Raw genomic sequence first — 17,707 nt, 5'->3', positions numbered from 1 at the left:
CTAACACCCCTCCCTTCCCTTATCCTCATCTTCTCTCTTGTACTGTAGGGCAAGATAAATTTGTATACTCCATTACATGTATTTTTAATTTCCCAGATGCATGCAAAAACAACTCTCAATATTTCTTCCTAAAACTTTGAGTTCTAACTTCACTTCCTTCCTCACTCCCCACCCATATCCACTGAGAAGGCAAGCAATTCAATTTAGACTATATAAGTGTAGTTTTGCAAATGACTTCCATAATAGTCATGTTGTGCAAGAATGACTATATTTCCCTCCATCCTATCCTGCCCCCGATTTCTTTTATTCTCTCTTTTGACCTTGCCCTCCCCAAGAGTGATTATTTCTAATTACTCCCTCCTCCCATTTGCCCTCCTTTCCATCATCCCCCCATCCTGCTTCTCCCTTTCTCCCCTACTTTCCTGTAGTGTAAGATAGATGTTCATACCAAATTGAGGGTACATGTTATTCCTTCCTTGAGCCAAATGTGATGAGAGTAAGCTTCATTTTCCCTCTCTACCCTCCCCCATTTTCCCATCCATTGGAACTCTGGAATTTAGCTGCAATATTCCTAGGAGTTTCTCTTTTTTGGATTTATTTCAGCAGGTTATCAGTGGATTCTTTGAATATTTATTTTGCCTTCTGGTTCTAGAATATCAGGGGAGTTTTCCTTGATAATTTCATGAAAGATAATGTCTAGGCTCTTTTTCTCATCATGGCTGTCATGTAGTCCCATAATTTTTAAGTTGTCTCTCCTGGATCTCCTGGATCTATTTTCCTGGTCAGTTTTTTTTCCAGTGAGATATTTCAAATTATCCTCTATTTTTTTTCATCCTTTGTGTATACACACACACACACACACACACACACACATATATATATATGTACACACATATACACATATTACATATACCCTCCATTATAAAATTTTCGTATCTCACGCATCTTATCCTGTGAAATTATAGCTGGCAATACATCCTTTTAAAGATATATCATTTGAGCCTCACAACAACACTTGAAACAGAGATCTTTTTATCCCCACTTTATAGATAAGGAAACTGGTGCTCAAATATTTAGATTACTTGCTTAATGTCAGGTTAAGAGGAAGTATGAATGAAGATTTGCACCTGTTTCATCCAATTTCTGGGTCCTATACTCTAGACACTATCTAGAAGCTATTTCTTGAAGAAAAAAAGCTATTTTTTTCAACCTTAACAAATGGAGACTACTGGACAGAGGCCAAGGGGAAAAGACCCAATAATTGCTAAGGTAGTAGGGTAGTGTGCTTCATTTAAACTCTGGAAACTTTGCACAAGTGGACAGTCTCTTATACTATATTTGTCATGGATGGCAGTTAAAGATGAGTAGGGGAGGGAGGTTTACCTTAATTAAAGCATCTTAAACTGAGGTAGTGTATGTTTTTGCACTAACCTTGGGTTTTATGTGAAGAGCCCATGTGGTAAAGTGAATGGAGAGGGAACTTAAAAATGAGGAAGACTCGGTTAAATTCCAGTGTATGACATATACTGACTAAAAAAAAACTGGACAATTCACTTAATTGCAAAGTGTTCCAAGTAGCTCTCTAAAATTAGCTGAAGAGAAAAAGACAGCTTGAATTGGTAAAGAATTTTCTGAACTCAACTCCTCCCATATTAATGAAATTGCAGGTTTAATCTATTAACCTACTCTTATTTTATGATACCCCCATTGCTCTGGGTTTCAATTTCAGAGAAACTAGAATTCCATAGGAGATCCAAACACTTATACAATGCCTCTTGCTGAATACTCTACTAATCCATTCTCATCTCCAATATTGTGGCAGCAAATCTAGATGACTAAATTGTCTAGTTAAGATGCATTGCTTCCTGAGAAATATCTGAGTGTTTTCTTAACATTTTAGTCAATATATCAATAAGCATTTAGTGAGTGCCTACTATGTGTCAAATACTTTTCTAAGATCTGGTGATTCAAAGAAAGGAGACAAAAACCAATGTTGCTGTTTCTATGTAAAAAAATATTTGCTCTTATTTTCAGGGAGTTTAGAGCCTAATGGAGTGGGCTTCAAAATGTAAACAACAAGTACACTCAAAATTTATACGTTATAACCAGAAATGATCCAGAAAGGGAAGGCCCTAGAGTTAAGAAAGATCAGGAAAAACTCTCTAAGGAAGGTGGGATTTTAAATGTGACCAAGGAGGCCCAGAGATAGAGATGAGGAAGGACAGAATTTCAGGTTTAGGGGGCAGCCAACAACAACAAGAAAAAACAACAGTTACAGATGAAGTACCTTGTGCAAAGATATGGTGATGAAAGTGTACATAGTGGAGAGGAAAGTATAAGAAAATTGGAAAAGTAGAAAGGAAGAAGGTTATAAAGGGCATGGAATGCCATAAAAAGAACATTAGTTGATATTTGATCCCAGTTATAATTGGGAGTTATTCGAGTTTATTGATTATGAGGTGTGTGGTGACATGGTCAGACTGGAAACTTAAGAAGATCAGCTTGGATAGCTGAATAGAGAACAGACTAGATTAAGTAGATATTTGGAGCAGGGAAACTAACCAAAAGCTATTGCAGTATTTCATGTATGAAAGTGATGAAGGCCTACATCAGAGTGGAGGCAGAAGGGAGCTTAGCAAGAGATGTATAACCTGAAAGAACAAAGGTCAAGAATATCAAGGGAATTAATGAAAAAATACAAAGAAAGTGATTTAGTCATATCACATCTAAAATTGTATTATAAAGTAGCAATCATCAAAACTGTTAAGTACTGGCTAAGAAATAGAGTGGTGAATGAGTGGAATAAGTTAGATAGATAAGAAACAATAGTCAATGACTATAGTAATCAACTGACAAACTGGGGTAAAATCTCACTATTTGACAAAAACTGTTAAGGAAACTGTAAAATAATATGGCAGGAACCAAGCATAGACCTACATCTTACACCATATACCAAGTTAAGATCAAAATGGCTACTCAATTTTGACATAAAGGGTGATATCATAAGCAAATTAGCAGAACAAAGAGCAGTTTATGGGTCAAATCTAAGGAGAATGGTAGCATTTAGGACTAAAGAAGAGATAGAGAACATTATGAAATGTAAAATGGATTGATTACATTAAATTAAAAATATTTTGCCCAAACAAAACCAATGCAAACAAGATTAAAAGGAAAGTAGAAAGCTGGGAAACAATTTTTATTGCCAGTGTTTCTACTATAGACCTCATTTTTAAAATACAAAGAGAACTGAGTCAAACCTGTAACACAAGTCTTTCCCCAATTTATAAATGGTCAAAGGATATAAACAGATGGCTTTCAGATGACAAGATTATAGCTATCTCTAGTTACAGGAAAAAAAATGACCCAAATCACTATTAATTAGAAAAATACAAATTAATACAAATCTGGAGTACTATATCACATCTGACTGGCTAATATGACAAAAAATGAAAATGTTAAATGTTTGAGAAGATGTAGAAAAATTGAAACACTAATGCATTATTTGCGGTGTTGTGAACTAATCCAACCATTCTGGAGAGCAATTTGTAGCAGCCCAAACAGCTATCAAATTGCATGCATTCCTTGATCTTGCAATACTACTACTAGGTGTATCTACCAAAGAAATCATAAAAAGTGGGAAAGGACTCACATGTGTAAAAATATTTAATAAAGCAGGATTTTGTGGTGGCAAAGAACTGGAATTTGAGGGGAGGCCCATCAATTGGGGAATGGCTGAACAAGTTATGGTATATAAGTACAATGGAATACTATTGTGCTATAAGAAATAATGAGTGAAGTGAGTAGAACCAGAACTTCACATGTCATTGCAAAACAGCAACATTGTTTGATGATCAACTTTGATATACTTAGCTCTTCTCAGCAACACAATGATCTAAGAAAATTCCCAAAGACTCAAGGTGGAAATTGCTAAACACAGAGAAAGAACTGGTAAATTTGAATGCAGATCAAAGAGTACTATTTTCTTTTTGTTTGTTTCTTTTTTCCTCATGGTTTCTCCATTTTGTTCTGATTCTTCTTTCACAACATCACTAATGCGGAAATGTTTGTTTGTTAAAGAGAGATGCTATGAATGTAGAATAGATGTAACTTAATGAAAGATTGGATATAAGGGTGAGAAGAAATGATAAGTTGAAGATAATGAAAAGTTTAATACGCTGAGGTATTGAGAAGATAGAGGTTCCCTTCATTAAAAATATACATATAGAATAATTTGTACAAATAGGAAAGTCATTCAGGCAATTTCAGTAGCAGGGCAGAGACAAATAAGAATGTCTGTACAACCCTTCTCATGACCCCAAACCATCTCTATTACTTCTACCCAAATAAGAGATGACAGTGTTGAATAATGCAATTGTAGAAAACACATGGTAAACTTCATTTTGGATTTTTAAGAATGTTTTATTAGCATCTGTTTTCTTCCTTTTCGATACTAAATGTTATTTAAGAGTTATTAAATGACATTTATGGCTTTACAAATATTACTCCCATTGTTTCTTTGAATGGTCTCCCCAATAAATGCTAAGGTTGTCATTGTGTTTATTTATTCTTTGAGATCAGTGAGAGATTGTGCATACACAGACTGAAGATTCAAAACAAAATGTATTTGCTCAATGTTGTATGTTTTAGTTTTCAAAACTTTGACCCTTTGTTGATAGTTACAAATTATCTGTGTTAATAGAAACGTATATTGTGAGTTGGAGGAAGGGCAGAGGGATCAGGAAGCTTTTATCACACCAGATCTTTTGTCAAAATTATTCATGTAACACATCTTTATCCACTTATTACATAATAAGTTCCTAGGGAACAGGTTTGTCTTGTTTAGTATTATATCCCCATATTATTTTTTTACCTAGTGAAAAATAATCAATATTTGTTGAATTTAAATCAGTTTCAATTCAACAAGTATTTAATGAGTGCCTACTATATTTGATGTGTCCTGTCATTGTAATAGGAGCTGAGAATTCATATGAACTTAATGAATTGCCCTATTTTCTCATCTGAGTAAATATACCATAAAATAGCCTATTTTCACTATGAATATATTTGATACCATTAAAGATCTTTGCCAACTCCTTTTGTGATCTAGAGATATTAGCAGGAATAGATCATAAAGCTTATGAGTAGATAATTCAAATGAGGCAGTGAGGTTATAAAGCATGGGAACTTAATGTAAGGAAGACTACAGTTTCAATCTTGTCTTAGACACTTAATAGCTGCATGACCCTCAAAAAGTCACTTAACTTTTGTCTCAGATTCTTTATCTGTAAAATAAGGATGATAATAGCACTTGCATCTCAGAATTATTATAAAGATTAAATGAGTTAACCTATATAAAGTGCTTCAAAAACTTTAAAGTCCTACACAAACACTAGCTATTATTATCAATTTTTACGGTACTTAAGAAGATCTAATGTAGAACTATATAAACTCAATTACAAACACTTTTCAAACAAAGTCAAATTTAAACAATTGGAAAAATTTCAATTGCTCATTGATTGAATAATATAATAAAAACATAATTCTATCTAAATTAATTTACTTACTCAAGGTTAAACCTATCAAACTACCAAAAATACTTAATAGAGCTAGAATAAAACAATAACAAAATTCATCTAGAAGAACAAAAACTTAAGACTACCAAAGGAATTAATGAGAAAAAAATTGCAAAAGAAGGTGATTTATCTGTATCAGATCTAAAATGACATTATAATGCAGCAATCAAAACTACTTCATACTGACTGAGAAATAAGATTGGTGTATCAGAGAAATAGGTTAGGTACACAAGACATAGCAGTCAATGACTATGGTAAGTTTTCATAAAGACGCCAGTTTTTGGTATGAGAACTCATTGTTTCACAAAAACTGCTAAGAAAATGGCAAAATGGCAGGAACTAGACATACACCAACACCTCACGCTCTGACCAAGGTAAGATCAAAATGGTTACATGATTTAGACATAAAGGGTGATATCATAAACGAATTAGGAGAACAAGGAATAGTTTACCTGTCAGATCAATAGAGAGGGAAAGGGTTTATGACCAAACAGGATATATAGAACATTATGAAATGCAAAATGAATAATTTTGATTACATTAAATTTAAATAGGTTTTGTGTAAAAAACCCTAATACAACCAGAATTAGAAGGAAATCAGAAAGCTACGAAACAAGTTTTACTGCCAGTGTTTCTGAGACCTCATTCTTGAAAATATACACAAAACTGAGTCAAATGTACAAGAATACAAGTCATTCCCCAATCGATAATTTATCAAAGGACATGAACAGGAAGTTTTCAGATGAAGAAATTAAAGTCATCTATCATATGAAAAAACTCTCTAAATCACCGTTGATTAGAGAAATGAAAATTAAAACAACTCTGAAGTACCACCTCACACTTATGAGATGACTAAGATGACAAAAAAGGAAAATTATAAATGTTGGAGAAAATTTAGGAAAGTTAGAACACTAATACATTGTTGGTGGAGGTGTGAAATGATCTAACCATTCTGGAGGGAAATTTGGAACTGTGACCAAAAGACAACCAAACTCTGCATACCCTTTAATGCAGCAATACTACTTACTAGGTTTGTCTCTCAAAGAGATCATAAAAAATGGGAAGGATCCACATATACAAAACTAATTTATAGAAGCTGTTTTTTTAGTGTCAAAAAATTGGAAATAAAAGTTCTTTGCTCATCACTTGAGTAACGGATGAACAAGTTGTGGTATATGAATGTAATGGAATATTATTGTTCTATAAGAAATGATCAGCAGGCAGATTTCAGAAAAAACTGGAAAGACTTACATGAAGTGATGCTGGATGAAGTGAGCAGAGCCAAGAGAACACTGCTCATCATTGTACTGTTACATATTGTTGTGCTATTGCAAAATTGTGTGGTCATTAACTATTATAGACTTAGATCTCAGCAATACAATGTTCCAATATAATTCCAAAAAGACTCATGGTGGAAAATTCTCACCACCTTCAGAGAAAGAACTATGAAGTCTGGATGCAGATGGAAGCATACCATTTTATTTCTTTTGGTTTTTGCTTTAGTACCTTTTCATCATTTTCACCTGTATGTTCTGATTCTTCATTCACAACATGAATAATCTGGAAATATGTTTAGTGTGATTGCACATGTATAACCTTTATCAGACTGCAGGCTGTCTTGTAGAGGGAAAATATTGTAACTGAAATTCTTTAAAAAAAAATGAATATTGGAAACTATCTTTACCTGTAATTGGAAGCAATAAAATACATATACTGTTTAAAAAAGGGGAGGGAAGTAAGATGAACCTTAGGAAAAACAAGACATTCTAAATTTGTTTAAACCAATTTCTTCAAGCCTTCACTGCTTTGGAAATCACTTCACACTTGGAACAGGATTCTAAATGATTAGAGTTCATTTATTTTTATACAGCAACTCTTTGCATTAAAACATTTTAATCTGTTTCTTATCATTTGCATTTGCAAATGGATATACAAACTGTATTTCCATATGATGAAATATGCCCATGCTTCATTCTGTCAGCATATGAGTCACATGTAAAATCATAATAGCATGTCCTTCAGTTACTACCTTCAAAACCAAAAATACTTGAAGCAGTGTTACTATACAGTATAGAAGCTGCAAGACTGTTTTCAATTTACATTTTTTGGTTAAATACTTAAATTAAAACTCAGTATTTAACTCAGTATTCCACATTTTTTCATTAGAAAAATTCTAAGAATTGGATCCAATTTATATATAAAAATAGAATGCATAAGAATCAGTCTATAATAAAGGTGTAGCCAAGTTCTTACTCATAAGCAAATATTTTATACATAGAAACAGCAACATTAGTTTTGGGAGTAGACTCATACCCTCCTGTGATGCCCCTTTCCCAAAATCTACATAGCAATGAAGAGAAAAAAGGACTTTGTCAAGTCTCCAAATTCCCTTCTTGTTCTGTGCTATGTAGGCATATGCAATGACAATATTGTTAGAAATGAAAAGGGAAGAAATTGGAGAGGTGTGTTCCTAGTGCCCACCAAATTACTTTCAGACTCTAAAACAGAATGGTTTTCCCCCATAGAAACAATGATATGCATAGCCATGGATTTCCCAAATGAATATGAAGAATCCAGTTTAATTGAAATATTATTATGAAATGAAACAAAGGAGAAAATAGTTTGAAAAAATGACAAGAAAAAGAGAACCTCATAGTTGCTTAATATTTAATATGTTAAGTCAATGAATAAGTAGAAATTAGATTCATTTCATTTTCCTGTTTATATGTCAAGTAGACTTTTGTGGGCTAGTTGAAAGCCTAATCACTAATGTAAGATGTGTTTATTTCCCATTTACCTTGTGTACCTTTCCACATGGGGTTGTGTAAATTCAGTTAAGAGGGAAACATAAATAGGTAACACAAAATTTCTGTGTACTTCTTTCCAAAGAAGACTTTGATTCCTACCTTGCGAGGATCCAGTGAAAGGGCCACAAACCTGGCTCTCCTCAGAGATGCATTACTGTCATAGGATTATATCTACTTCCTTTAAGTATTTTAGTTTGGGGGAAAAATTGTTTTGTATCTTCAAGATATTCCCCTGGGCATTATCTCTTAAAGGAGAAATGTTACAGCTTATATTTAAAACCTTGGTTCCCTTTTAAGAAAATCACATCAGAAATAGTGAAAAGAATAAACTTATTTATTTATTTATTTTATCAAGGATCTATTAATTTATTTAACTTTTAACATTCATTTTCACAAAATTTTGGGTTCCAAATTTTCTCCCCATTTGTCCCCTCCCCCCACCCGAAAACACCGAGCATTCTAATTGCCCCTATCACCAATCTGCCCTCTCTTTTATCATCCCTCCCTTCCTTTGTCCCCATCTTCTCTTTTGTCCTGTAGGGCCAGATAATTTTCTATACCCCTTTACCTGTATTTCTTATTTCCTAGTAGCAAGAACAGTACTTGACAGTTGTTCCTAAAACTTTGAGTTCCAACTTCTCTTCATCCCTCCCTCCCCACCCATTCCCTCTGGGAAGCAAGCAATTCAATATGGGCCATATCTGTGTAGTTTTGCAAATGACTTCCATAATAGTCTTGTGGTGTAAGACTAACTATATTTCCTTCCATCCTATCTTAGCCCCCCCCCCACTGTTTCTATTCTCTCTTTTGATCCTGTCCCTCCCCAAGAGTGTTGCTTGCCTCTTTTATGAGAGATAATTTGCCCCATTCCATTTCTCCCTTTCTCCTCCCAATATATTTCTCTCTCACTGCTTAATTTCATTTTTTAAAGATATGATCCCATCCTGTTCAATTCACTCTGTGCTCTCTGCCTCTCTCTGTGTGTGCGTGTGTGCGTGTGTGCGTGTATGTGTGTGTAATCCCACCCATTACCCAGATACTGAAAAGTTTCAAGAGTTACAAATATTTTATTTCCATGTAGAAATGTAAACAGTTCAACTTTAGTAAGTACCTTATGACTTCTCTTGGCTGTTTACCTTCTCATGCTTCTCTTCATTCTTGTGTTTGAAAGTCAAATTTTCTTTTCAGCTCTGGTCTTTTCATGAAGAATGCTTGAAAGTCCCCAATTTCATTGAAAGACCATTTTTTCCCCTGAAGTATTCTACTCAGTTTTGCTGGGTACGTGATTCTTGGTTTTAGTCCTAGTTCCTTTGACTTCTGGAATATTATATTCCATGCCCTTTGATCCCTTAATGTAGAGGCTGCTAGATCTTGTGTTATCCTGATTGTATTTCCACAATACTTGAATTGTTTCTTTCTAGTTGCTTGCAATATTTTCTCTTTGACCAGGGAACTCTGGAATTTGGCCGCAATGTTCCTAGGAGTTTCTCTTTTTGGATCTCTTTCAGGTGGTGATCTGTGGATTCCCTGAATACTTATTTTGCCCTCTGATTCTAGAATCTCAGGGCAGTTTTCCTTGATAATTTCATGAAAATTGATGTCTAGGCTCTTTTTTTGATCACGGCTTTCAGGTAGTCCCATAATTTTTAAATTGTCTCTCCTGGATCTCTTTTCCAGGTCAGTTGTTTTTCCAATGAGATATTTCACATTCTCTTCCATTTTTTCATTCTTTTCGTTTGGTTTTGTGATTTCTTGGTTCCTCATAAAGTCATTAGCCTCCATCTGTTCCATTGTAATTTTGAAAGAACTATTTTCTTCAGTGAGCTTTTGAACCTCCTTTTCCATTTGGCCAACTCTCCTTTATAAAGCATTCCTCTCCTCATTGGCTTCCTGAGCCTCTCTTGCCAATTGAGTTAGCCTATTTTTCAAGGTGTTATTTTCTTCAGCATTTTTAGGGGGGTATCCTTTAGCAAGGTGTGGACCCGCTTTTCATACTTTTCTTGCATCTCTCTCATTTCTCTTCCCAGTTTTTCCTCCCCCTCTCTAACTTGATTTTCAAAATCCTTTTTGAGCTCTTCCGTGGCCCGAGCCCATGGTATATTTATTTTGGATGTGTGGGATACAGAAGCCTTGACTTCTGTGTCTTTCCATGATGGTAAGCATTGTTCTTCCTCATCTGAAAGGAAGGGAGGAAATATCTGTTCACCAAGAAAGTAACCTTCTATAGTCTTATTTTTTTTTCCCCTTTTCACGGCATTTTCCCAGCCAGTGACTTGACTTCTGAGTTTTCTTTCCACCCCCACCTCACCTGCAGATCCACCCAGCCAGTGCTTGGGGTCTGAGATTCAAATGCTGCTTCCCAGCCTCAGGGCTTTGGGTGGGGGCAGGGCTGCTATTCAGTGTGAGATTAAGTTCAGGTGCTCAGTTGGGGGCAGGGCCACCACGCGTTGTTCACTTCCCTCAGCAGGTTTATGTGGAGGCCTTCAACAATGGATCCAGGCTCCTGCCTGCTTGGGGAGCCCCCATCCCATCCCGCCTCCACTGTCACCCCCGCTGCTGCCTCCCGAGGGAGCCTTAGCCGCAGGGACACCTCACTCCCCTCTCGCCACCCAAAAGACTCTCTCACCGACCCTTGTCACCTGTGGGTGGAGGGACCTGAGCAGCCACCAGACATTCTGTCCCTGAATCCTGCTGGGATCTGCTCCTCTCGGTGCTGTGCAGCCAAGGCAGGGCTGGGCTCTGCTCTGGTCCAGTGAGCAACGGATCTTTCACATCAGGTTTTCAGGTGTCTCTGAAACAGAAATCTCCTCTGCTCTGTTGTTCTGTGGCTTCTGCTGCTCCAAAATTTGTTGGGAGTTCTTCTTCGCAGATATTTTATGGGCTGTGTAGCGTATGTGTGTCCTTCTACTCTGCCATCTAAACCTATTTATTTAATTAGCAAATAGAAATCAAGGAAGTTATACAGCTTAAAATGTACTAAATACCAACCAGTGTGAATGAGAATAACCAATGAAAATGAGAATTTTGCCAAATTCTGCCACATTAAGTGTGATAGCTCACCTGACAGAGAGAGGAAAGGCTTATTTATACACAAGGACAGATACCCTAGTCAACAGAGAGACAAAGGGAAATCAGAGATGTGTCAGCATGCCAGCAATATTCTAGTGCTCTCGCTCTCACTCTCACTCTCGCTCTTGCTCTCCCTCTCTCCCCTCCCCCTTTGTCCTCAAATTCTCTCCTTCTCTCCATGCTTCTCTCTAATAATTATCTAGAATTTCATGTATACTCTCTTGAAGAAGAAAACAAAACAATGGTTCTTTTATTTCAAGCACTTGTAGTATCTTCTCTATGCATGAAAAATCAAGTCCAAAATGCTCAGCACAGAGTGCTCCCCTTCATGTAGTCACATAGTATCAAGACATTATCATTGGTATCAATTCAGAAAACATGTTCCACAAACAGCAAGTAGCAAGCAGCATAGGGCTGCCCCTCATGTGCTTAGTTTGGTTGGAGAAGGGTTATGTTGATTATAACAGTGAACTTTCACCTAATTCTGTAAAATATACAAAGCTACACACACACAATACACACCTGTGTGCATGTATGCATATTTATTCGTATGTGTATATACACATGAATATATGTGTGTATATAGACCCATGCATATATACATATATAGTGTCTTAGTGTTACATTAGAAAGATGTATATGTGTGTTTGTGTATATGTTTATGTAGGTATGTGTGCATATATACACACATACATGCATATATACATACATATACATGTGTGACTTTGATCCCTACAACAAGCTTGCAAAACAAAAGATATGTTTATTTAACAGGTAGGACACTAAATTAATTCAATCTCAGAGAGAGATATACATATACATATTTGCAAACATACATGTATACAATTGCATATACGTATAGTTTGTGTTTGGTTGCATAATATACATATGGACATACATATATAAAGATAGAAACACAAGGGTATATACATATGCATGTATTCACACATGTAATCACATGAACAGTATATGTATAAAATGGACCTTTTCAATCACAAAATCCAAAAGGGTAGTATTCCAAAAATTCATTTATACAGAATTTTTTTGAATTTAGATTACATTTTTCCCCATAGGACTATGTAAGAGGCAGCTTGCTATTATAGAAAAATTACTCCTTTTGAAGTTAAGGAAGATTTTAATGAGAATGATGCATTTGATAGTCAATTGTCCCACCTATAATGGTCTTTAACAGAAATTGCAAAGTCATATATGTAGTATATATACACACACATTCATTTATGTCAAACGTGGGTACATGTGTATGTATTTGTGTGCATGTATGTGTATTCATATATCAGAACACATATGTTTGCACATGTGTGTACATTTTTTTTGATGAATGCTAACATTTAGCTTGTAAAGGAAAGGTTTGGGAGAGAAGAGGTATTAGACTGAATACCAAACTGAAGATATACAAAGCTGTTGTAGTGACCTCATTGTTATATGCTTGTGAAACATGGACAGTCTACCAGCACCATGCCAAGAAACTGAATCGCTTCCATTTGAACTGTCTTAAGAAGATTCTGAGGATCACCTGGCATGATCAGGTACCAGACACTGAAGTCCTTGCCTGAGCTGAACTGCCAAGTATTCAAACTATTCTCCAGAGAGTCCAACTCTGATGGGCTGGCCACGTTGTTCAAATGCACAATGTACACTTGCCAAAGAGACTATTTTATGGAGAATTTGCATGGGGCAGGAGATCACATGGTGGCCAGAAGAAATGATACAAGGACACTCTCAAAATCTCTCTCAAGAACTTTGGATTTGACTGACATCGTGGGAGACACTGGCACAGGTCTGCTCAGCCTTGTGTGTCCACATAAGAAAAGGTGCTGTGCTCTTTGAGCAAAGCAGAATTGAGACAGCACAAAGTAAATGCAGGTTGCACAAATTTGGGGTATCTACCTCAAATATTCATATGGACTATATGTGCCCAACCTGTCATAGAGCATTTTGAGCTCATATTGATCTGATCAGTCATAGCTACACACACTGAAATTTCATTTTACAATGGTGGTGTCATTTTGGTCTTCTTCTAAGACAAAGGACAACAACCAATTATTGTAGAATTTAAATTTACCAAGGAAATCTTTTTGCTCTTTGTGTTTCATTTGGTTGGCTTCCCAATGACACTTAAAAGTAAAAAAAAAAAAAAAAAAAAGGAAAAAAGGGTATTTATTTCACACCAAAATTTGTGGCATTGTCCATTTCATGTACGTATGTGAACTTTTTAAAAAATTCAGCTTTAAATTTATTTATTTTTAGTATTCAACATTCACTGCCACATGGTTTTGAGTTTCAAATTTTCTACCCATCTGTCCCCTACCCCTATGCCTGGAGAATATGCATTCTGATTATCCCTTCCTCCAGTCTGCCCTCCCTTCTGTAAACTACTCCCTCTTCTCTTGTCATGTACCTTTCTATTTTCCTATAGGGCAAGATATATTTCTATAACCCACTGCCTATATATCTTATTTCCTAGTTGCATGTAAAAACAATTTTTGACATTCACTTTTAAAGCTGTTGACTCTAACCTGTGGCTATACTCAAGAGCTATGAGACAGAAATTACCATTCTGGACACTGGACAAATATATATAACCTTCATGAATAGCTTCTCTGAACTGACTGATATTGAAACTTGGCCTTTCTAAATAGGAAACTCCCTTTCTTTGGCTGCTTTTTTTTTTCCTTCCAGATTTCCAGCACCTTCTTCTAGTGATGCTTGTTCTCTGATCTTCATTTGAATATATGCTGACCTTTAGGTTTTTCAGATGAATATGCTTCCACTTGGAATTATTTTTCTTCTGATATCATGGGACCTTTATCATTTTTTTCATAAAAGTGCTAGTTCTTCCTTTTACCCTTCTCTACTGAATTTCTTTAGAATCTAGTAACATTGCCCTGAAGCAGTTGCTTTCACTAAATTCCTCTGCTGCTGTAATCTATAGAATGGACATAACAAAAGAAACATTCAATTTTTATTTTGGTTAAGAAGAAGCGAATTAAGTCTTTTTAAGAGCAGTGAGTTACCTTTGGGAATAGCTGTAATAAAAGAAGAATATAGGTAATTGTAGCACTAATGTGATACCCACAGCACCCACCATCCATATACAGGTGTACATCCAGGGTAAATCTGTGAAATATAAACTCTTTTCCTCACAGACAAAACCAAGATATTTATTCAGATACCAGAAAATCAGTTCCACCATGGTAACAAGGAAGTGTGTACACATTACCAATTATAGAAGGACTACCATCCCCAAGCCTTCTCTCCATCAGGCCACTTCACAAAAAAGCTCCCTCATGCAAAATACCCCTCTCTCTTCCAGGCTAGCTGCCCTGTTCTGCCTACCACCTCTTTCTCAGCCCCACCTCAATCTCCCTGCTTCACCCCTCTTGCTGTACCTATTTAGCAAGCTCTTCCCACCATTGGCTCCATTTGACTCAGGCTGTGAGCTAGGCCTGTATAGATCACATAGATTCGTTAAGGGGCTGGGAAGATCTTCAAATCCCCTTAACATTACATTCGGCTCCAAGATCTTTCATTTCTATTAATAGGTCAATAAGAGTTACTGGTAACTGGTAACTGGTAAGGACATAATTGCATAACAGTACAACAGGGATAACACAACATTAATTCCTATCTTCCTTACTGCATGGGCTCCATATATAAGGGAGTTCCTTGCCCTGGTATCTATTAATGCCCTAGTTACAGTCGTTGATGGTTAGATTGATATGAAGTCTATAATTTTGTGTGTGTATTTCTTTACTATGAACTGGACTTTGTCCATTTTCCCACACTCTCCCTGCAGGTGTGATGGACATGTGATTCAGGAGGATCTGTAGGGGCAGTTTTTACTTTCCTATTCCATCTAATATAATTCATCTAATCTTCTTGTTTCATCATATTTAGTTCATTAGCTGGAATGAATCTATTCTTCCAAAATATATCCCTGCTTTTAATAAAGCAGTAAACATTTCTCTCCTTGTTAATGTATTCTCACTTTGAACCTGCTGACTATTTGCTCTTCTCTCTTGAGGAAATTTATCTTTTCCCAATTCCCCTGGAGTCCCTACAGTAAGAAAGATAGGAATTAATGTAGTTGCATAGTTGATGCTATATTTACCTTGTTTCTGGTTATTGTCTCTTTATTCCTTTTGGCCTCAGTTTCTTTATCCTGTTTGTTAGATTTGCCTTCTGCAGGTTTAGTGCTCTCCACGTGTAGATAACTGACTACTTAAACTGAATGTCATCCTATGTCCAAGACTATGCTACTTCACCTCTAGACCTGGGATGGACCAAGATCCAGACATTGGCTAAGGAACTGAATCCTTGAATGGAACCTTGCAAGGCAGGGCCAACTCTATGTCCAATATCAGCAGTAAGTAGTTATGGAAGAAGAGACCTTCACCTCTTACCCCAAGGGATTTTGGGTCCAATTCATTTGAGGGATGAATGATTGGGTGCTTGTGCTCAAGACCAGACTCTAAGATATTGTTTTATGTATTTTACTGTGAAATCTTATGCAGCACCTCCAAAAGAGCTTACCCTATTTCTCCAACTAGCAGACTCAGAACTGATTGCTTATAAGCAGGAGTAGCAGATTTCACTATATTACATATTTTAATCTTATGAGGAACTGTTAAAGGAGGGTTATTATAAGCCTAGACATCTCCATTATTGCTATGTTCATGAACTCTTCCTTTAACTTTCTCATATGGTCTCTAACCAAAGACCAGGGTCTATCTGCATTAGGCTACATAGTCAATGGGATACTGCTTGTGCATCCCTCTGCAGCTAAAATTAACAGAATATTTCCATTTCTACCTACTGAATATGGTAATCTCTAAAAGCCTGCTTTACAAAAAGGATCTATGAATTTCAAACAATATGTTATCTAACCACACTCTTCTAGACCCTTTGTTACAGATTCTCACTATTTAATATACTAATGATTCCCATTTTGGGGATGAATCAACTTAAAATATTTGTGACTTCCTGCTGCATAAAACCCTCAGTTACTTCCTTAACCACTGTGTACTCTCCCTTCTTCTCCTGCTTCCTTCATGGTATTGGATGTGTGCCCACATTCCTAGAAGCGTCTTCAGTTAGCTTTGTTTCATTTTCCTCCCAGACATTTTTTTCCAGATGTCTGGGACACAATTGAGCCCCACAGACCCAAGGGTTGAATTCACTTTCCTGTTGTTAACTTTCCCCTTCCTTTTTTTTTTAAATTTCTGAGCCACTTTCGCAACTATCTCTTCTGTTACCACCTGATACTTTTTAGCTTGCTCTTCTAAAGGAGAATTCAGTCACTATAGCATAGAAAGCTTCTCTTGTAAATCAACTAACTTCTTTTTCAGCTGAACCTTTTCCTCTAGCAATTTGCTTTTATTTTTCCATATACTACAATAGCTTGTTAACAATGCCCATCCTCTTCTACATACTTCTGCCATTTATTTCCCTGATTCTATTGGTATTCTTTGAAAACTGTAGCCTCAGTTCCCAGTTTTGACAAAGTTCTGTGGTTTTAGCCCTTTCTCTCATCAGAGAGGAATAAGGTAAATCCTCCCATCACAGGATACCCATTTCCTTCCCTAGAACCTTCCTGTCTCTAGTCAGAGGTTTTATATTTCATGATCCCATCCTCGTTGTCATTTGTAGAACCAATGTGATATCCACAGCAGCCACCATGTATATGCATGCATATTTCCAGGGTAAATTCACAAAATATAATCTCTCTCAAAGACAAAACAAAAATATTTATTCAGATAAGCAAATCCAATCCCACCATGGTAACAAGGAAATTTGTACACAATACCAATAGAGTGAGGACTACCATCCCCAAGTCTTCCCTCCAATCAAGCCTCCTCACAAACAAGCTCCCTTAGGCAAAATGCCTCTCTTTCACCCAGGGTAGCTGCTCTGCTCTGCCTGTTCTCTTCCAGGTCCACCTCATTCTCTCTTCTTGTTGCACTCCTTCTGCTCCACCCATTCAACAAAATTCTTCAACCATTGACTCGATGTGACTTAGGCTGTGAGCTAGTCCAAAGCTCAAAGAAGGTCATTATGGGCCTATTTAGGGGCAGGGAAGATCTTCAAATCCCTTAACATTAGAGTAAGATATATTTATTAAATCATTCTTCCTTACTTCAGAAGGCAAGACAGAATGACATTATTCAGGTGATATTGAGAACGAAAATAATAAGATTATTCAGATAATTGAATAAGTATTGATTTCTATATCTGTAA

Source organism: Notamacropus eugenii, chromosome 6 (assembly GCF_028372415.1).
Source record: "Notamacropus eugenii isolate mMacEug1 chromosome 6, mMacEug1.pri_v2, whole genome shotgun sequence".
NCBI classification, from domain to species: domain Eukaryota; kingdom Metazoa; phylum Chordata; class Mammalia; order Diprotodontia; family Macropodidae; genus Notamacropus; species Notamacropus eugenii.
The sequence above is the reverse complement of the archived record's forward strand: the minus strand, read 5'-3'. Positions refer to the sequence as shown.